At 44.8% G+C, this 22,396-nt stretch overlaps 1 long non-coding RNA gene across 1 annotated transcript in view; it reads right to left on the reverse strand.

The window, feature by feature from the left end:
• The window catches only part of LOC144287422 (uncharacterized), a 54,201-nt gene extending 42,587 nt beyond the window's left edge, over nt 1-11,614 (reverse strand). The window contains exon 1 of the long non-coding RNA XR_013355228.1: nt 11,497-11,614. This is a non-coding gene — a long non-coding RNA (uncharacterized LOC144287422). The remainder of the gene's footprint in view (nt 1-11,496) is intronic.
• Between the last annotated feature and the right edge of the window lie 10,782 nt (nt 11,615-22,396).

The following is a 22,396-nucleotide window of genomic DNA, read 5'->3' on the forward strand; positions in this document are numbered from 1 at the left end:
AAGTCCAGGATCAGGGTCAGCATGGAGGGTGATGGCTCACTCCTGGGTCTCATATGGACCTCTCACTGTGACCTCATATGGTGGGAGGAAAGGGTCTGGGTAGCGCTGTGGGGTCTTTAAAAGGTACTGATATTCTTTAGAAGGCTCCACCCTCATGACTTAAGCATGTCTCAAAGTTCCCATGTACTAACACCATCTATCACCGTTGGAGGTTGAGAACGTTAGCATATGAATTTGGGGGTGGAGGATGCATTCAGTCTGGAGCAGCATAAGTATTCCATTGATTAGAAAAATAAAAATAAAAGAAGCAGCTGGAGCTGTGTTTATTGCTCTGACTCTGGCGTGCTCTCCTCTAAATCTGAACCTTTGCAGCATAAATCAGAGCCACAGGAGTAATTAACACACAGCAAGTTGGGTAATTGATCCTCAGTAAGTGGCCAGCATGATTTCAGAAGCTTCAGTTGAAATGGGCATTGCGTATAAATGGATAACTCAGTGGAGATTTGGCTTCCTACTATTTCTGATTTGCTTCGACATTCTTGGAGAAGGATGAGGGGCCCTCATCCTCATCCCCAACACACTTGAATCATTTGTGTTGAGAGAAGTTTCATTTGAGGAGAATCATTTGAGGGGCAGGGTCTACACTTGTGAAACTTTCATATCTGGTCCTGAAAATTGAGAAGATACATGAATGGCTACTTAGAAGCCATGGTGTTTGTGTTTAGATGGTAAGAATATCCAGGTCCAGAGAGAGATCCAGTTCCATGGGAAACAAAGACAAAGTCATAAGTCAAAAGGACATGGGTGACAAAACAAAACAAAAGGACATGGGTGACAATGGTTAGACCCTGCCATATGGAAAAGTGATGGAGTTGACTTAGCACTACATCTTGGCATTACCCAAGGCACTGGCCAAGAAACACCATCTTTCATGAGCCTCCATCTATACTCCTGTCAGATCATCTTTGTATCAGCTGCCTCTCAGACTTCTGGGATGGTCTCTTGGGGATACAGCCCACCGAGATTCCATAAGTTCTGTGGGCCTGCTTGATGGTAACTGTAGCCTTAATCCTGAGATGTTAACTTACATCTTCTATTTCTAGGATTCTTAGCTGCTTGACATTTATCAGGAAGGCTAAAAGGTATGCTTATGAATCTGCTAATAAATAGCTTCTTTGAATCCAGATGTCAATGGATAAGAAGAAATGAAAAATCAATTTAGGCTAAAGAATATGTATTTCAACTTTCATTGAGTATCTTTATTTTTCTTCAATCATCTGATATGTTTATCTATTTTGAAATGACATAGAAAAGAAAAGAAAGTAGTGCCGTGCTCAGGAGTACAAGCTATGGGTTAAAATCCAGGATGCCTCAGGTACTAGCTCTGCAATCGTGGACAAATTATTTAGTGATTCTGTGTTTCTACTTCTTCCCCTGTAAGATAGTGAGGAAGTGCCCTCTGGAAGAGTGTTGTGTTGAGTCAGGAAGGTAACACATGAGGGTTAACATCTGGCACAGTGCTGGTATTAGGTACCACAATCATAATCTTATTATAGGCCCTAAATACCTTCTGACTCATCTTGGCATTCAAGACCCCATATATACAAGGAAGATCATACCAGAAAATAATCCTTCTGACTACCTTCAATGAATTTGCTGTTTAGCTTTCACTTTCTATTAGCTTTTTTATTTAATATCAGTTACTTGCCCAAGTCCACAGAGCAAGTAGCAAATCTGCAGTTGAAGATGGGCCTTATGTGCTCTTTCTCTTGACCATTTCATAGAGGTTGTTTTAAAATTATTATAATTAATTGTATTAGCACCTGGGTACCTCAGTGGGTTAATCATCGACCTTGATTCGGCTCAGGTCATGATCTTAGGGTCTGAGACAGAGCCCTGTATCAGGCTCCATGCTCAGTGTGGACTCTGCTTGAAAATCTCTCTCTTCCCCCTCTCCTTCTGCCCCTCTCCCACCTGTGCAAGCTCACAATCTCTCCCTAAAATAAATAAATAAACCTTAAAAAATAAATTATAATTAATTGTAATAGATAGTGAATATTAAAGAGTTCAGTGATAACATGTAATTAGCCCTCAAGGATCAGCATGAAAGATGGGAAGGGTCAGAATCATGAATGCCCTGATGGAGAGGTGTTGAGTGGGAGGGCCAGATGGAGGCTCCTAAGCTGAATATGATCATCCTGGTGTATCTTCATCTGTGTGTTGGTGACATGAATGTGGATATTTATAAAAGTCCATCATGCTGAATGCTTAAAACTTGTACCCTTTACTTTATCATTATTTTTCAAAAAGAGAGCTCAAAAAGTCAGCAAAGTATCAGAGAAAATTATCCAAGGCATACAGTTACATGTGTTCATAGTTCTCATTCTATTGAATTAGTTTTATATCAGAAGCTTAAACTATCCCACAATTACACATAGCAAAGAGGAGATTTGGTAATTATTTGTTTAAATTAAGATAGACAGCCAAACTTGAGCAGAAAAGAGATAAGATTTAGAAGACTGACCCATTGTGGATCAAACATAGTACCCAGAAGCTTGATGTTGGAGATACACCCTCTGCCCAGGGAGGCAGGTTAACCAGCAGCCCTTTTGCTTCCTGGCATCCCACACAAAAGTTGTCACCTCAGCCCTGTGGGCTTGGCCATCTGCTTTCCTAGCAGCCATACAACCCGCCACAGGAGAGGGGACCTGGGGGCCAAGCCAACTTCTTTCCAATCAGGCAGCTTTGGTTTTAAAACCTGAGGGACCTGGGCAGTCCACAGGGAGCTTCACCTTTGTGTACTGAACAGCACACCAATTGAAACTCTTTTCTTAGGCCAAAGACCAGCCCTAATGATCCCCCGAGACTAAAGGATAGAATAGCAAGTTCACCACCTTCTATAATCCACCCTACACTAGAGCTACACTGGAATTTGGAGCCGACTCATTTCCTCCTGGGGAACCTCAGTGAGGACTACCCTCAACAGGTCAGCATCACAAGCACCCGGGGAGGAGGGCGGGGACCTAGGGGTAACAGTAGCTGCTCTGTAGTAGCACCGCCTGCATGCCAGCACCCAGCTAAAGGGTCACCTGTGTGGCCCCTTCAATCTCAGGCAGCCCCGTGTCAACTCTCATTACCTTCATGTTACAGAGAAGAGGTCAAAGCCCAGGAAAGCTACAAATGACCAAGTTGACATATGAGCCAGGATTGGAACCCAAGTCACATGGCCCCCAAGAACCTGGGTTGTTCATCAATAAAATAAATTTAGTTTGAAGCACTTTTTTTTTTAACCTATGGATGAAAGAATGATATATGCCAGTGGACTGTATCCTTCTACCCTACACACCACACTGCTCCAGAAATAAGCCAATAGTAGCCACATTAAAAAAAAAAAAAATCTGTATGAAACAACACTAAGTCCATTACTACCATTCACACTGCTTTATAGATAGTGCTCATGTGACAGTTTTGGGAACCCTCACGTGGAAAAGAATGAAATAAAATCTCTAAAGAGGTAGAAACTGTTTTCATATTAATTTTTATTTAACAATATCACCAATGTGCATGAAGTATATATTTGCTGAATCCAAGAAGATGATTGAACAGAATAAATGAGATTTTCAACAAATTTTTAGCCTTGATAAATTTCTCCATGTCATGGATTGGGTTCAGCAGAAAGCAGACAGTTGAAATGGAGGCAGTGGCTTCCTAGGAGTATGCCCTCTGGACCAGGGCTGGTATAAGTGCTGGAGGGAGGCGTTAGTGGAGGGATGGGGTGCTGGGGGCAGTTACAGTGGAGACCCCAGCCTCTGCCATGGAGAGCTCCGGAGCTGAGCAGATCCTTCAGACTTGTCACCAACTGACACAAGGAAACTGGCCTTTCTATCCCCCACCCTGGACCAGTCACTAGGTCGGGCCTGCCTGCCATCAGGGTACAGTCTCAGTCAACGCAATTCCTTTGTGTTGGGGGGAAGACCCCATGCAGTGACCTTAGCCTTAGCACACAAGCTTGTGTGCACCTCCTAGAGATACGTCCATGTCCTAAACCCTGAAAACCATGACCTTATTTGGAAAAAGAGTCTTTTCAGATGCAATCAAGTGATGGATCTGGAGATGAGATCATTCTGAATTATGTGAGTGTGCCCTAAGTCCAATAAGAAGTGTGCTTACAAGAGACACACAAAGGAAGATATGGGAAGAAAAGAAGGCCATGGGAGAATGAAGAGAGATTGGAGCAGTGTAGCCACAAACCAAGGAGCTCCTGGGGCCACCAGAAGCTGGATGACACAAAGAAGGCATCTACTCCAGTGCCTTCAGGGGATCCCGGACTTCTGTCCTCCAACACCATGAGGGATGCACTTCAATTGTTCATTTTTCTGTCATAAATGTTTGTCACCATGACAGGTGAGGGCCACCCTTGGAAAGGGAGAGTTTGGGAAGCAGAGGCAGGGTTGGGGGGGTGGAAGGAGCAGCATCTTGGTTTCAAAAGGAAGGACCTGAGAAGTGAGTGTACTTCAGCACCCACCACACCACCAGCGCTGGCTTCCTCCAGAAGGGTGCACGCTTCCTCCTCTAGGTTCTGTCTTTGTGACATCCCCACCAGTATCTCCCTTCCAGACTGCACAGCTGTGTGGAGGCCCAGCCGTTGCTGTGGGCACACTAGCAACGGAGGGAGCAGCAGCTGCCATCCGCTGGCTCACAGAATGGCAGACCAGTAAGACCTGTCAAAAAACCTCAAAGCTCTTTGGTGGGGACATCAGGAAGTTGCCTCACCTAAATCAAAGGAGGAATGTGGCCCAAGGGGCAGGGAGAGGAAAGGACCCCTGACTGAGTCCCAGGAAAGAGTTGGCCAGGTGAGGAGCGAAAAATCTGGAAGATGAGACAGCAGGTCTGAGTAGTGAGTCTGGACGTGAACCTCAAAGGCTGGAGCGAGGAAGGAACTTGCAAAGAGTGGCTCGTGGCCTTCCGCACCCGGGCTCCCCCAAGGGCAGCCACCGTCCTGCAGCCACACTCAGGGGGGATCCCCAAGATGAGCACACAGGGAGGAGGGGCAGGCAGGGTCAGCGTGTCTGAGGGCAACCGTGTCCCCCACAGACCTGTCCTGTGAGTCCATAGGCACAGCATTGACACCTGTTGCTCTAACAGAATGTTATATAATGTTAGTGCTACATAATGTTAGTGTTATATAATGTCAGTGTAGTGCTCTAACATTCTGTTGCACACTTTTCATGCACACTTTTCATTGTTTGCAATAAGGAAATGATTTCTAACTCTTCCTATGGGCAATGTAACTACCATATAAAGAAGTTAGCAAGGGGCGCCTGGGTAGCTCAGTTGGTGAAGCATCTGCCTTCAGCTCAAGTCATGATCCTGGGGTCCTGGGATCGAGTCCTGATGTCGGGCTCCCTGCTCAGTGGGGAGTCTGCTTTTCTCTCTCCCTCTGCCTCTTCCCCGTACTCATGCTCTCTCTCTTTCAAATAAATACAATAAATCTTTTTTTAAAAAAGAGGTTAGCAATTTGTTACAAAAACAAGTCTAAGTTTTAAGTCTTCTCTTTCGTGGATATGCTATGTACATACGTAGGTATGCATGGATACCCTATTCATACACATCTACGTATTGTACACATATAAAATCTTTACCAAACAAAACAAATCTTTACCATTAGTCTCTCTCTGAGTCTGTGTGGATGTCCTGGTTAGTTTTAACCATGAGCAGATAAAATCTGATGAAACTTTTTTGGTTATCCTATTTAAGTCTGTTTGTACAGATATAAATGTATGGATGCAAGCAGGATTTGTCAGCCTCTGCATTCCAAGCACAACACTCGTCTGTGCTGACAGTGGCTGGAAGTAAAGAGGACTAGCTGGTGGCTGGAGATATAAAAGGCGTAGCAGCAATGACAGTCACCCCTGGATGGACACCCTCCTGAAAGCCAGCAGCGTTCAACACCCATCTGGCTCCTGCTCCAGGAGGCAACTGCAGCATCTGCTTCTGGAAGTCCCAGAAACGAGTACACTCCTGGCTTCTATTCTGTGGACAGCAAGCAGCGTGGAGGGGAGAAGGAGAGGGGCTTTGAGCAGAGCCTACCGGGGTGGCCAGCAGCTCAGAAGTGGGGGTGTGTAAACAGCTGCTTGGTCAATAGATTCCTCGGGCTTCCGCATGCTCCCTGCACTTGTCTGTGAAAGCTGCCACGCCGGGCCTCTTGTGTGATTCTCTTGTGGTGGCAACATGGGCCTTAAAAGCAAATAGACTAGCTTAGCTATTAAGGGTCAATCAAAGCTGCTGGGAGGGTGGTGTTACAAGCTTAATCAGTTTGCATAGTTTTTTTGTCTGTTTGTTTGTGATCGCTCTAGTTTATTTTAATTTACTACATTTAGGTGAACAGAATTCTGCATGCCTTTTATCACCAGGCTTGCTTCTTTTTTTTTCTTTCTTTCTTTCTTTCTTTCTTTCTTTCTTTCTTTCTTTCTTTCTTGGCCCTGGCAACAGTCTCAGATCCTGGGTGTAGATACGCAGTTTTCTGGCACTGAGCACGTGTACATATTTATACCTGTGAGAACTCAATTGGTGTGGTGACAGTTATCACAGGAGTGGTCTTCAGAGCCTAGGCTGCCAGGAGCTTTGCTTTCTTCCTGCGTCTGTCACCAGTCTGCTCATTAGCAAGGCTTTGAAGAAGAACCATGGGGAAGTAACTAAAAGTAACAAGTGATCGCTCCTTCTGTCCTTCTCAAAGCAAAACACAAAATAAAACATGATGTAAAGAATAGAAAGTATATACCAGGAGGTGTGAAGAAGAATAGAAAGTATACATTAGGAGAATGATTCCTTCAACATCGCTTCCGGGTTCTTCTTCTTCAGTTGACACAGAGGACAATCAGGCAAATGTCTACGCATGAGGCTCCAAAAATCTCCAGGGTTTGTAGCTTGCCGTGGCTTGCCGTGGACGCTGTTCACATTTCCTTAGTTATGTGTGTGAACTGTAAGAACCTTCCCTTTCAACGTATCAAGACAAAGGTGGATCCAGAGAGTGCACCCCGCTGCAGAGCCAGAGAGAGCTCAGAGAAAGCACCCCCCTCCAGAACCCAGAGAGAGCATCCACCTGCAAAGTGTGTCTCCAGGGAGCAAGTGTCCTGTCCCATCACACCGTCACGTGACCATGTCTCCTGTTCTGACCAACTGGATTTCTCAGACCCTGGCAATAAAATGTCCACCTTTTGTTTACAAAATATTATCTATATAAAGACAAAAAGGAGGAAAATAACAGGAAAGCAAGCATTCTTAGCCCTGTCAGATAAGTGCAGAATTGGCTTTTACGAGCTGGAAGGAAGCTGCCTTCAGGGTGTCCGAGGAAATCTGCACAAGGACGATCTATTTTCGTATTCCAGAATTGAAGCCATGCACCTAAAATGGATACAAGTAATCTCCTGTGTCTGAAAAAATACACATGATCCAAAGGGAACCTCCAAGACAACTGTTCAGTTTTGTGCGGTTTTTTTTTTTTTTACAATAATGTGCGGTCCCAAATGCCCTGAGCAATGTGATGCCCTCTAATAGGAGAGCAGAGGAGAGGGGTCTATAAAGAAGAGCTCCAGGCAGAAATACTGGGTGGGGAGCGTGAGGCAGTTCCCTCTGAGGAGAGGCCCACAGATGCATTGCCCTCAATGCCTGCCTCCCTGCCCACGGCCACAGCCACGGCGGGAGGAGCCCAGGGTCAGCATTACGGCAATCCCCCATCCACAGTACCTGCTGCGGAGAAACCTAACCCTATGGCCAACAGCTGAGGGTCAGTTAAATAAAGTATAATGTCAGCTGTGAAAAAAACGAGATCGGACAAGATTCCAGTGATAGTGTGTAAAAGCAAATGACACAACAGGATCCCTTCTTGCAGAATACCGGCCTTGGGAGGTTAATACAGAGCTACCCAAAGACAGACACACAGAAAAGGGAGTGAATGGGTGACGGGCACTGGGGTTATTCTGTATGTTAGTAAATTGAACACCAATAAAAAATAAATTAAAAAAAAGGGGGGGGGCTGAAATCAGGCAAACTGAAATGTCAACAGTGCTTAGCAACAGATGAGAGTGGCCAACTGTGCTTTCCTTCTTTGCATTTTTCTCCTGCCTTTTTGAAAAAATGTTCTATGTTGAATACATGCCAACTAATTTTTTTTCTTAATTTCTAGGTGTTTTGGTCCTCCCAGCATGCAAAGCTGTTGTTGCTATTCCTCTTAGAAATCATTTTTTTTAAATCACGCCAAACTTTTCGCCTCGTAGTTTTCAGATGAACATTAAATTCCATGATTACTCTCAGGTATTAATAAGCAGTTGCTTTATTTATAATCAAGAAATTGGTCACGTAAATTATTTACCACATGAAGGACTATTTTACTATTTTTTTGTGACTCGGTCTGAAGAGAAGGGATTAAGTGGATATTGGGTTCATCAAAGTTCAACAAAGAATTAGGAAGAAATCACTTGTTTCAGAACTGTTCTTCATGTACCATGTTGATACAGTGTCACCTTTTGTTGAAGCGAACATCTCTGCATACACATGCACCCACATGCACCCGAAATGCCAAAAACTCCAGTCATTTCTAAAAACGTCTATGCAAGGTTATGAGTTTTAAAACCAGTATAAAAACAATAGGCATGGGGATGCCTGGGTGGCTCAGTGTTTGAGCATCTGCCTTTGGCTCAGGTTGTGATCCCGGGGTCCTGGGATTGAGTCCTGCATCAGGTTCCCCGCAGGGAGCCTGCTCCTCCCTCTGCCTGTGTCTCTGCCTCTCTGTGTATCTCTCATGAATAAATAAATAAAACTTTTAAAAACAAAAACAAAACAAAACCCCAACAGGCATGGGCAATAAACACGAGTTTCCTGTTGTATTAACACTATTTCTTCTGAAAATCTAAAAAAAGCATTTTTCAAATATAATTCGGTCATACACGGCACCTTGTTGGCTATTTTGAATTTACCTTCACCAGTATGTGTGAAAACATGAGCCCAAGGGGTGTGCACATCAACAGGAGAACTAGAAGCCACGCATCAAATTTGTACAGAGCAACTGGATTTTCAAAATGTGTTTCATTGAAACACTTGCAGCATCAGCCACAACCTCAAGGCCGCGGAGCCAGTACAAAGGGCCTCTCACTCCTGCACTCACGTGAGGTTTTATTTTCTCCAAATATTTACTTGTGTGCACTTGCCAAGAGATTGTTTGGGGCGGGGGGGGGGGGGGAGGTGGGAATTAAAGGTCTCTCGGGACAGGTGGAGAGTAAGATGAAATCTCTCACTAGTTCATGGCCTAGTGAGAGATCCATCCAACGTTCCTGGTCAAGTTTGTTTTAATCATGCACGCAACACCAACCCCGATCGAGAAAATTCTATGTCAGGACAGGAATACTTTTATTCCCAACATCCCGATCCATTCGCTGGTTCTCCTTAGTGCTTCTTCCCTCTGTTACTGCACCTTGACTTCCTCCTATTTTTCATCCTGACACGCACATAAATGGTTGTTACTGTGCCTTCTAGAATTTGGCTTCTGGTTGCATTCTATTCGGCTAAAAGCTTGGAGTAGGCAAGCGAGCCCATAAAAATACAGTCTTTAATCTTAAGGACTTCCCGTCCCGAGAGGCGTCAGAGCAGACCCAGCGGCACCGAGCAGACCGCCTGCCCTGCGTGGCTCCGGGCGGGTAAACAACCGGGCGGAGAGCCGCTCTGGGGAGCTCCACCGGCTGCCGCATCACGGAGGCTTCCGGCCCCTGCTGGGATGTCAGGCCGCGCCGGGGATGAAACGAAGCCTGCTCAGGGGTGACGCGGGAGAGTGTTGGCTTTCCTTCCCGGCGGGCGAGGGAAACGCAGGGAGGTTGCGGGCTTCCTCTGCGCCTGGGAGCGCGGGGCCGGCAGGGCCGCTCACTCACGCCCAGCCCTTGGCTCTTCTGGCAGCGCAGGGTCCTGACACGCTCGCCCCGTCGCCACAACCGCCAGCACCTCGCAGGGGCCCGCACGTCGCCGGGTCCCTCACGTCACGGGGTCCCGCACGTCACAAGGTCCCACATGTCACGGGGTCCCTCATGTCGCCGGGTCCCTCACGTCGCCGGGTCCCTCACGTCACGGGGTCCCTCACATCGCCGGGTCCCGCACGTCACCGAGTCCCACACGTCACGGGTCCCTCATGTCGCCGAGTCCTTCACGTCGCGGGGTCCTTCACGTCGCAGGGTCCCTCACGTCGCAGGGTCCCTCACGTCGCCGAGTCCTTCACGTCGCCGAGTCCTTCACGTCGCCGGGTCCCTCACGTCGCCGGGTCCCTCACGTCGCGGGGTCCCTCACGTCGCGGGGTCCCTCACGTCGCCGGGTCCCTCACGTCGCAGGGTCCCTCACGTCGCCGGGTCCTTCACGTCGCCGAGTCCTTCACGTCGCCGGGTCCCTCACGTCGCCGGGTCCCTCACGTCGCGGGGTCCCTCACGTCGCGGGGTCCCTCACGTCGCCGGGTCCCTCACGTCGCAGGGTCCCTCACGTCGCCGGGTCCTTCACGTCGCCGAGTCCTTCACGTCGCCGGGTCCCTCACGTCGCCGGGTCCCTCACGTCGCCGAGTCCTTCACGTCGCCGGGTCCCTCACGTCGCGGGGTCCCTCACGTCGCCGGGTCCCTCACGTCGCCGGGTCCTTCACGTCGCGGGGTCCTTCACGTCGCAGGGTCCCTCACGTCGCAGGGTCCCTCACGTCGCCGGGTCCCTCACGTCGCAGGGTCCCTCACGTCGCGGGGTCCCTCACGTCGCGGGGTCCCTCACGTCGCCGGGTCCTTCACGTCGCCGGGTCCCTCATGTCAACGGGTCCCTCACGTCGCGGGGTCCCTCACGTCACGGGGTCCCTCACGTCGCGGGGTCCCTCACGTCGCGGGGTCCCTCACGTCACGGGGTCCCGCATGTCACGAGGTCCCGCATGTCACGGGGTCCCTCACGTCGCCGGGTCCCTCACGTCGCCGGGTCCCACACGTCGCGGGGTCCCGCACGTCGCGAGGTCTTCCGAGGCCCCGCGGCCCCACAGCCCTGGGCTTCCGAGGCCGCAGCCTGGGCCCCCCCCCCCCCCCCCCCCCCCCCCCCCCCCCGGCGCCCCGGCCCGCGCCTCCGCAGCATCGCCCTGGGCGGCGCCCCGCCCGCCAGAAGCAGATACTGCCCGGGCAGCAATGGAGCGTAAAGGGAGAGCAGCGTCCACCTCAGCGTCTCGCACGTCTGACCCCCGCCCCCCCCGCCCCCAGGCTGGACTCTGCGTCCGACGTCCAGGCACACTCCGCCCGCCCGCCCGCCGCGGGGATTGCTCGCTCGGCGGAGAGCGCCCCTGACGCTTTGGGCGGGCGTTGCCCGCGGGTGGGAAGAGGAACCACAGCGCGGCCGCCGGACGGACGGACGGACGGTGGGAAGGAGTGAGGAGAAGCGAGAAGCGGGCAGATTCATTGTGATGCCCTTTGTGTCCCGGGGGGGGGGGGGGCGCAGACGGACCTGGACACGGCCAATGCGGACCAACGTTTTTCCTGCTAACTTGCCGCTGCCCGGATGACGTCTGCATTGCTCTGTCCTGTAGAAAACCACAGGGAACGCGTCCGAAACGTCTGACGGGCGCCCGGGGTGGGGGGGGGGGGCAGCCGTTGGGCGCCTGCCTTCGGCCCGGGGCGTGACCCTGGAGTCCCGGGATCGAGTCCCGCGTCGGGCTCCCTGCAGGGAGCCTGCTTCTCCCTCTGCCTGGGTCTCTGCTTCTCTCTCTCTCTCTCTCTCTGTGTCTCTCATGAATAAATAAATAAATCTTAAAAAAAAAAAAAAACAGCTTATGAGGAGGTGTCCTCATTTAGGTCTATGGGCGTAAGTAACTTTCTCCTGCAACATCTCCACCAGGAAGGCTCAGGTCTGGTGCTTATGGCATCATGTATCAGTTAATGACTCGCACACATTCTAGGCCTGAGTATAAAAAATTTTGATGATGACTTTATGCTAATAAAAACCCGTGGCTGGAAAATAAAATATATATTGTGACCTGTCTGCTAACCTTTATCTTTAAAATAAATAATATCTTGCTCGTGTGGATGTGTCCCGGAATTAAGAAAAGAAATTCTCCTTGAAAATTAGTTTCTGTTTTCTGCACTAATAGTAAGGAAGGTTAAAACTTTTTTTAAAAAAAGATTTTATTTATTTATTCATGAGAGACACACAGAGAGAGAGAGAGAGGCAGAGGCATAGGCAGAGGGAAAGCAGGCTCCCCGTGGGGAGCCCGATGTGGGACTCAATCCCAGGACCTTGGGATCAAGACCCAAGCTGAAGGCAGAGTCTGCTCAACCGCTGAGCTATCCAGGAGCCATGGAAGGTTAAAATTTAAGAAAGAAAGAAAAATAGGGAGAGTAGAGGGCTAACTGAGGACAGTAGCTGAGAGCCCTGGGCCGCCACCCAGACTAGGCCAGCATGATGGCAACAAACCACTCCCCTTCTTTGAGTCTCAGGATCCCCCTCTGTGAATCTCCAGAATACACAAGGCCCAGAGCCCAAGGTAACACTCACCCTGCACACTCGGCGCATTCCAGCAGCTTTTCAAACATGCACTCCATCAATAAGCCCAAACCCCACGAGGCACCCACTGCTGGATGAGGTCATTTCGGCCCAGAGAGGCAGAGCTCCCGTTGAAACCCAGAACAACTCTAGGAGTGACCTGCTGACCACTGCACTACACCAGCTTCTGATCTGGGGCTCTGGCTCTCACTTGGAAGGGAGTAAGGAAAGACATGGTTGGCAAGACAGGCCCATGAGCCGTGTTCACAAACCAGGGCGACTACTCTGTAACTGCTGACGCGCTCATCTCACCTTGCAGCCGTCAGCATCTGGATTTGGGCTTGCCATCCTCTCCGGAGGCTGAGGTGCACAGATGTACTTTCAGGAGCGGTGCAAGGGTTGAGTGACCAGACTCTGCCATCTTATCCTGAGCCTTTAAGTTGCAGAAACTGGACTTAAAAATCAAAATTATGCCTAGAGGTGATCATACTTATAAGAGCAGATTTCACGCTTAGGAGACTGACAGGGGAATTGTTGCATAAACCCCAGAGCCCCTGTAGTCATCTATGAAGGAGCTGTTCAAATTTTCTTTGTCTCTGTGCTGGTGCTCACAGTCTTTTACAAGATTTAAACAAAGTAGATTTTAAAATATATATATATATATATATATAGCAACAATGCAGCTCGTAATTTATCAGCATTAGTAAGCAAATGGTAACAATTGCAGGTGTGAGCACAGCAGGATGGTTTCCTATACTCCCAAGTCCTGAGGAGATTTTCAAAACACCTAATGTTCCTGGGATGATTCCAGTCTATTTTTCTTAAAGGTACAAAGTCATCGACTTTTTTTTTTTTAATTTTTATTTATTTATGATAGTCACAGAGAGAGAGAGAGAGAGAGAGAGGCAGAGAAACAGGCAGAGGGAGAAGCAGGCTCCAAGCACCGGGAGCCCGACGTGGGATTCGATCCCGGGTCTCCAGGATCACGCCCCGGGCCAAAGGCAGGCGCTAAACCGCTACGCCACCCAGGGATCCCCAAAGTCATCGACTTTAAGAAAGTCCTACTCACGCTCTCCTATTTTTTCATGGACTATAGAGTCAGTATCTAAAACTCAAAACTATTTCCAACAATCTGTGTCTCTTTTCAAAGATTTGGAAATCATGGTGCAGACGCTCTTTTGTTTCCCCCTAGATATCTTTTTGTACAAAGACTTTAATATCTTCAGCTTGGATTATTTTTCATTTGTTTGAGCTATTTATACATTACGAGGAACATTCTTAAAGATTTAAGAATTGATATACTGGAATAATTGCATTATTTAACATTTAGCTGTATCTTTTTCTAAAATAGGCATAGTGCTTCTGAGATGTATCTGGAGTACCTGCCCTTCTTTGTATCATGATGTGGTTCTCCAAACTCCCTAAATGATCTGCACTGAGTGACAAAGGGCCCAGTGATTTTTTTCAGAAGAGAGTAGACCCCAGACACTGTTCCTACTCAGTGATTCTAACCTGGCATCATCCTGTCATGATGATAAATTGTATGTACAATGCATAGTCGGAGCAGATGGGAGAGTGCTGGTTATTAAAATCTAAATCTGTTTCCCAAACAAAAAGAGAATTGTTTACCTCTCAATGAAACATAGATTTTTCATAAAGGAAATTTTGGATATTCCAGTTTTAGTAACTGAAGCAATTATACAGTTAGGGACACCTAGACTCTAATAAAATTAAGGTTGACTCTAAATGAAGTTAAATAGAAGGCACTCATTCATTTATTCCCCAAATTCACTGAATGCCTGCTAGCTTCCAGGAATAGAAAGATTTACCAGAAAATATGCTGTGAAAATAAATAATATTTTTCTTTCCATTAAATACTTAATTTTGGGGCAAATAAACCTTATGGTATGTTACTGCAGCCTGGTCACATAGAGAGACTGTTTTAAGAAGTACTATACAATAGCAAAAAGACAAGACACATTTGGCTTTTAAAATACTTGTAAATTCACTAATCTTCAAGGCTACTCAAAAACCCAGACTTCAAAATTTAAGCCCATAGATGGAGACAAATGCTGTAAAAGGTAAACTGAATTCCATTTGTCAGCTTCAGAGTTTTAGGCCAGCCAGGGTAAAAGAAAATCAGGAGATTTCAGATCCAAATTTATTGATCTATTCATTCATTCTTAATTTAGCAACTATTGATTGAGCTCTAGTATGTGACAGTCTTGTGGAAACTTCTGGAAACTGTCATTCATATATTATTGGCCCCAGAAGTCATCTTGTTCCAGATGCATTAGTTGTACCTTTGGTGAAGCTGAATGACATCAGTCAGCTTGATTACCTAGATGACCTCCAAAAAGACATTGACTTTAGAAAACAACAAAACAACAAAACTCTATTTATTATCTTACTATGTGCTGGACACTTTTCATGCATTGTCACATATCTCTATGATTCTGAGAAGTTTTGGGTGTCACTGTTTCACCTATAATTAATGAACCTGTGTCTTAAGCAGGAAATTCTGCCCAACGTCTCACAGATTAAGAGGCAGGATGAAGCTCGAATTTACCATCTACTGGCTCTGAGGCCCTATCCCCAATCTGTACACCGCACTATCTTCCAAGGAAGGGACATAGCTCTCCATCTAGGCAAGCAGGCAGTCCCGATCTTGGAATTCTTACAGAAAAAAACGTGCACTGTTCCATTTTAATGTCGGCATTGATTTTTCTTTAATGAGTTACAGTTCAAGCATTTTGTTTTCAGAAAATGTAACTATAAATTCCTAAATTCCTATAGGCCATATCTGCCAGAACTTGCCAGAGATACCCAATAATTGAAGAGACAATCTAAGGGGCATGTGATTTACCAGTTCCTCCTGATTTTCTAAGCCATATTCCTGAATAATGATACCATCAAAACCGAAACTAGATTATATTATCTTCTCTCTCTTAGAGAAAGTTCTTTACACAAGTTGAAATTTAGTATAATGTCCTGAGATTTGAAGATGGTATAGAAAGGCTTCTATCAGAAAAATTCACTCATTCAACAAATCTTTACTGAGTACTGCCTTATGCCAGCCTTGTGTCCAAAACACAATGTTGAACAAAAGTGTATTTAGCCTCTACTCTCATCAAATTTACATTTAGTGTATGCAAGATACAGAAAATGATCGTGAACAAATTATAACACTGCTAAGTACTTTGAAGGAGAGAAACATGATACTTAAAGAGTGGATCATTGATGGGGTTTGACCTAGGCGAGAGATTAGCCTGCAAAACGATAGAAATGATGCTGCAGAATATAAACTATCTGTTTTTGTTAGGATTCATATACGAAGCATTCTTTGTAAAATTAGGTAAATTAAAATGTTTTAAAAAATTTGTTTCACTACTTGGTTGTGTGGTTTTTTTTGTTTGTTTGTTTTTGTTTTTGGTCGTTTCCCTCCTTCTTTTCTTTTCTTTTTTCTTTTTTGGCCTTTCATCTGACAAAGACAAACTATAATGTAATCTAACACAGTCTATTCCTGTATTTAAAATATACTTTCTAGGGACGCCTGGGTGGCTCAGCAGTTGAGCATCTGTCTTTGGCTCAGAGCGTGATCTTGGGATCCGGGATCGAGTCCCACATCAGGCCTACATGGAGCCTGCTTCTCCCTCTGCCTATGTCTCTGCCTTTCTCTCTCTGTGTCTCTCATGAGTAAATAAATAAAATCTTTAAAAATATATATATATGTACTTTCTAGAAATTAAATGTAAGTTTGCTGTTGAACAGTATTAAGGTATAATTCATTTTTCTTTGTTACTTTAACTTTGTTCTCTTTGTATTTTAATTGCTCTGTTTTAGATATGCTTTAACATTTAATATGCCTCAAATTTTTCAAAAAATCGTTAAATATGAGTAAAAAGAAATGATTAAAAATTACTTATTTTTAATTATCACCAGATTTGTTGCAGGACTTTAATTTTTTTTTAACTGCAACCCCTATCTTGTGAAGGAACAGGTCACAATATACCTAGTCACATTGATAACTTACTCAAATAGTCTTTTTGTGGCATTATCTTACATTGTACATACCTCTATCTTTGTTGTGAAAGCTTACAACTACAGAATAAAATAGTTATTGCCCATTTGTTTAGTAAAGATTAGAAAGATGAACTGAAGCCAAATTATATTCAGATTGAAAGTAATGAAGAAGAAGCAATGCCTTCATTGGTCCAACCTTAGTACAACTTTTTAAAACAAAGAAGCTGGTCTACAAGGCATGCTCCCTGGGAGCTGAGTTTTTGCAGGAGTGTACAGCCATCCACCTTTCCAGTACAAGTGTACTACAACCACTTACAAGTCTACAGAGAAATGAGACATTTATGTATTATCTACATTTACCTCTTTCTTTTAGGTCATCTGCCTTTTTTCCCCTCAAATGTCACTTTTGCTTCCAAATGTCGGTATACTTGATCATTAGTTACATATATTAAAGGACATAAGAAAAATGGTCCCTGGGATTTCAGAAGTTAAAATTGCCCTTCTGGCCAACACTTTGGAATACCAATGAGTAATCATCAGTCTTTATGTCTAAGTACATGGTGACTTAAGTCAGGTAAAAGGAGATTTCCAAAGTCTGCCAATCAAGGTCCAGCTCTGGTGCTTGAGTAACTTCAGTAAAACTGCCCCCAGACAAACATCTCTTCAGTTTTCAACTTCTTTGCCATAAAGTGTGGGATGCCTGAAATTTTTCTACTCTTGAGTTTCTCTCTGGAGGATTTATGATTCTTAGGTTTCAGGAAAGTTGAGCTAACTTGATGACCTATTTTCCTTCCCAGCTACTCAACGTTCATTAGTGTGACTCTCGCGTCACACCATCTTACACCATGTTATTGCTAGGTGACATTCAAGAAATGACATAAGAGCTGTAGGCAAAGCTTGTACTAGAAGAGTAGTAGAGTTGTTCACCCACAGATCAACTAAGAGAAAAAAATGGACCTCAAGGGCAATAAGACAAAAATAATAGTTATGGAACATGGAGAAAAGTTGTACATGAGAATAGAACAATGTAGCTCACCTCAGATAGTTCAAAGCTCCTCCTGTTGGTCTCCAGTGTAAGATGTCTTACCAAGTCAATCTAAGAAAATGAAATCCATCCCAGATGAATGAAAAATAATACTTTGGAAAAAGAATAACCTAAGAAGTCAATAAGGAAAATAAACTCAGCTGTGGTGACAAAAAAAAAGAGGTGACAGTGAAGAACAAATTGTGGGTGACAAAATGGTAATGAGAAGCAAAATGGTAGCCAGCCCATGACAAGCTAGTGTGAGAGTTCCTTTTCTTGGAATGAAACCGAATATCAAAGAAACGTCAATAGAAGCTCATTGGCGGTCTCTCGCGAAATACTCTTTCCAGAATGATACTTTTTAGGCCTATTTCTCAGACTTTCTCACTTTTAAAACTTTCTAACCTCTTTTGTTTAAATGTCTACTTTGGTATCAGATCTTTTCCATTATGACAGAATGAATGTCTTTTAAACATTTGAAATCTTTCCTAAATGAGATTTCTGATGGGAGGCAGTAATGATGCTGGTTTGTCAAATCCTCCTTTGTCATTCGCTGTTTTCAAATCAAGTACAAATTAGATCAAAAAGCACCAGCACCGGACTTGAAAACTGTTGTATTTCTGTGAAAATCCGAAGGGCAAACAATTATGTGTAAGTGGAGAAAAGGTGATTTTACGCAAAGGTTGTTTTCCAGCTTACTGCAAGGAGCTAATAAATGCGTGTCTTAAAATTCACTTAGAGCAACCCAAGAAAAATGTTAAGCTTGGATTAAGCACAGCAAGTCTTGTTCACCAGTAAAATTAAAACAAAATAATTGCTATCCTGGAAGTGCCTAAGTAGTTAGCTGCTATATAAAACTAACCAAGAGGATATCAGCCCATAAGAACCTTCTGATAAAAACAAATGGACAGAGAGAAAGCTCCCTTTTTTTTCAAAGATTTTATGTATTTATTCGTGAGAGACACAGAGAGAGGCAGAGACATAGGCAGAGGGAGAAGCAAGATCCCTTTGGGGAGTCCCATGTGGGACTCGATGCCAGGACCCCAGGATCATGACCTGAGCTGAAGACAGACGCTCAATCACTGAGCCACCCAGCTGCCCCAAGCCCCCATTTTTTATCAGAACATAGGATCAGGGAAGACTGATGCAAACACGGCAGGCCCTTTTCTAGCAAACTAGCAAAAATGTTTACACTGAAGAAGGCTGTGAGCGCAATTCCCACCTTGTGCTATAAGACTGGCCCACTGCAATCTGGGGAGCGATGATGGACATATCTAGAGGACAGATGTGAAGTTACACACAGTTGTTTTCACAAGAAAATGAAAAAGAGGGATTTAGGAAAAGACCACAACTAACATCAAGCAGGACAAAAAGAAGGTCCTATTTGAAGAAAGCAGAGAACTGAGGTAATCCTACAGATTCTTCCTACATAAGAACTGTCTTTGTGGGGGAAGCATTCTAGCCTGGGCCTCTGTGGTTAGGGTGGTGCTTGCACACCTCTTAATTTTTTGTTTCTTTTGAAAATCTCCCGGCTACCCTATTTCTCTTGCCACTTTTATAGCACTCCTTGAAAATGGCATTTAAAAGACGGAATAACAAACTGGCACATGTGATTTTTGCTAAAGCCCTATGATTGTCTTACAAATGTAAAGTTTTTATGCCAGTGGAGGAACCAAAAGATTAAGCCTTGTTCTTTTTTCCTTTCTTTCTTTTTTTTTTTTTTTTTGGTTTGCAATTTTATCTATCAATTTGACAGAGAGAGTACAAGCAGGGGGAAAAGGCAGAGGGAGGGGGAGAAGCAGACTCCCCGCTGAGCAGGGAGCTCCATGCAGGGCTGGATCCCAGGAACCCCCCACCCCCCACCCCGGCAGGGATCGGGACCTGAGCGGAAGGCAGAGGCTTCATCCACTGATCCACCCACATGCCCCAAGAAACTGACCCTTTAAAGGACGTTGGGGGGAATCCCTGGGTGGTGCAGTGGTTTGGCGCCTGCCTTTGGCCCAGGGCGCGATCCTGGAGACCCGGGATCGAATCCCATGTCGGGCTCCCGGTGCATGGAGCCTGCTTCTCCCTCTGCCTGTGTCTCTGCCTCTCTCTCTCTCTCTGTGTGTGACTATCATAAATAAATAAAGAAAAAAAATATTAAAAAAAAATAAAGGATGTTGGGAATACTTGGGGCTTTTAAAAGTTGGAAGGAAGATATAGCAATAAACATGTGGCTCAATTTAAATAAAAAGTATAGTGGAGCAGAACCCTGACCTTTGCAAAAGTCCCACAGCAAAAAGACTGGGTCTACTTTGAATGAGCATCTAAGTTAAGTGAAGGAAAGGCTGACAGGCAATGGTTTTAATTATTCTCCCTACGTACCATTCTGCAGGCACTTTGCCAAGTATATTTTCATAGAGAAAATGCAAACACAAAAATAAGATGCAAATAGGGCAGCCCGGGTGGCTCGGCGTGATCCTGGGCACCCGGGATCGAGTCCCACGTTGGGCTCCCTGCATGGAGCCTGTTTCTCCCTCTGCCTGTGCCTGTGACTTTCTCTCTGTGTGTGTGTGTCTCTCATGAACAAATAAATAAAATCTTAAAAAAAAAAAAAAGGATGCAAATGGCTCTCAAGTGTACCAGTATGTCTTCCAGAAATGTTCTGAGACTTTATTCATGTTTTGAAATTTGCTACTTGTCTTTAAAAGCCATCCTGTGTTTCACAACTTCTCTTAAGGTCAAGCACTTGAAACTTCTTTCGCTCTATGAGGAGCTGTCTACATTTTGCTAAATGCATTTTCTAAAAAAAAATTCTCATGACTTTACCGTCGACTTAAATTTTTAAGCTCAATGTCGAGTGGGATAGATGAACACTTTCTACAGGATTTGTGAAAATCGGAATTCAAACACTAACTAAAGATAGGGTTTCTGGTGGGTTATAAAGGGAAGATGGGACATGTAACATATCTCACTGTCAAGAGTATCTACTTAGGAATTGTGTCACTTTTTATTCTTTATTCTTTTTAAAGGTAAAATGATAAAAATGCTCTGTATGTGATGAGTGTGATTATTGCCAGCTGGCTCTTTGGCTTTTGATAGTGTGTCAGGATTTGATTCCTGTTTACCTAAGTCAAAGAAAACAAGGTTATTGTGAAGGCTGCCTGTGCCTGTTTACATAACATACCTCTCAATTCTAAGAATGAGTACTGCTTCCTGCTCAAACCCAAAAAGCTGCAATGGGGCATGTAGTATTCGGACACACAAAATCACAGCAACAGGTATGATCAGCAAACCCTTAGGTTAATGAGAGATCTCATTTCTACCTTCCCACGTACCTTTACACAGCATGATTATTCTGTGAATTCACTGTGTATTTTTACCTCTTCCTTTTGTCTGAAATACCATTCCCTTTTCTCCTTGCTCTAACTCATGAACGCCCACCTATCTTCTTAGCTTTCTTAACTCCAATGCCACCTCTTCTGGTTTTCCTCAACTATGTCAAGCAGAAGAAATTATCCTCTCCTCCGCATTTCCATAGCATTTTATAAGCATGCATCTTTTAACAAATATCCTGTGGTATCTGAATTAAAAATTTACATGTGGAATTCCACAGCTAGACTATAAGTATCCCATACACAAAGCCCTTGACTTATTCACTCTTCTGCCTCTGGAAACCAGTGGTAGAAACTGACAGATAGTGGTCATTCAATGCCTATTTGCTGGATGGATGGATGGACGGATGAGAGAATGAGTCTATTACTCTGAATCGGTGCTGTTTAGTTCACTTGATGTCACAACTCTATCAAAATCATAAGATCTTATGGGATTCTTACGCAGGATGCAAGAATCGACAATCACAAACAAACATGAGCCAACCTAAAAGATTTCTAAAATCTTTTCGAACTCTAGCAGTCTGTGATTTTATGATTTTTAGGCATTTAGGTGGTGAGCCATCTCCCATGTCCCTTTGCCCATGGATGGTGAAGGATGCATGAAGAATAATGGAGTTGTGGTGTTATATTTGATTTTATTTACTTGGGCATCTACGTGGCCCAGTGGAAGAGCATCTGCCTTGGGCTCAGGTCATGATCCTAGGATCCTGGGATCAAGTTCCATATTGGGCTCCCCACAGGAGCTTCTCCCTCTGCCTATGTCTCTGCCTCTCTCTGTGTGTCTCTCATGAATAATTTTTTTAAAAGATTTTTATTTATTAAGTAATCTCTACACTCAATGTGGGACTCGAACTCAGAACCCCAAGATCAAAAGTCACATGCTCTACCAACTGAATACACTGAGTCATGGTATTTTTTAGCATATTTCTCGCTTCACTGCCTTTTTTAGAAGTTAGTGAAGCAGACGAGCTCTCTCTGCTGTCCAGGCAGGTACTGAGTCCTTTCCTCTCTACTTGATATGGCAGGTGTCCTAACAGAGCAATCCTCTGTTTGCCTCCCTCATCTGCTTGCTTCCACACACTGGGTGTCAAATGACTCACAACAGCCTTTTTCCTGAGGCTCTGGGAGAGTCAATTTTGTGTTGACTTTGGTTGCATTATTAACTACATTCTTTGAGATCATCTATAGTTTTCAAGATGAAGCACTTCATGATGTTTTCTTACTAAGCAGGTTTTGAGTTTATATAGGAAAAGATGATAGCTACCAAAATAACATCTCTCCAGAGAAATGAAATTCACTTGGAGGTAAACATGGTAAATTCTGTTAAAAGATAAGTGAGAAAAGAAGAATGACCATCAACACATTCAGGAGCAATACTGAAATCTCAGAAGATCACTGCTGTACACTGGCCCCTATTAAAGTTTATTTATCCAGAATTTTC

The sequence above is a fragment of the Canis aureus genome, chromosome 17, assembly GCF_053574225.1.
Source record: "Canis aureus isolate CA01 chromosome 17, VMU_Caureus_v.1.0, whole genome shotgun sequence".
Taxonomy (NCBI): Eukaryota; Metazoa; Chordata; class Mammalia; order Carnivora; family Canidae; genus Canis; species Canis aureus.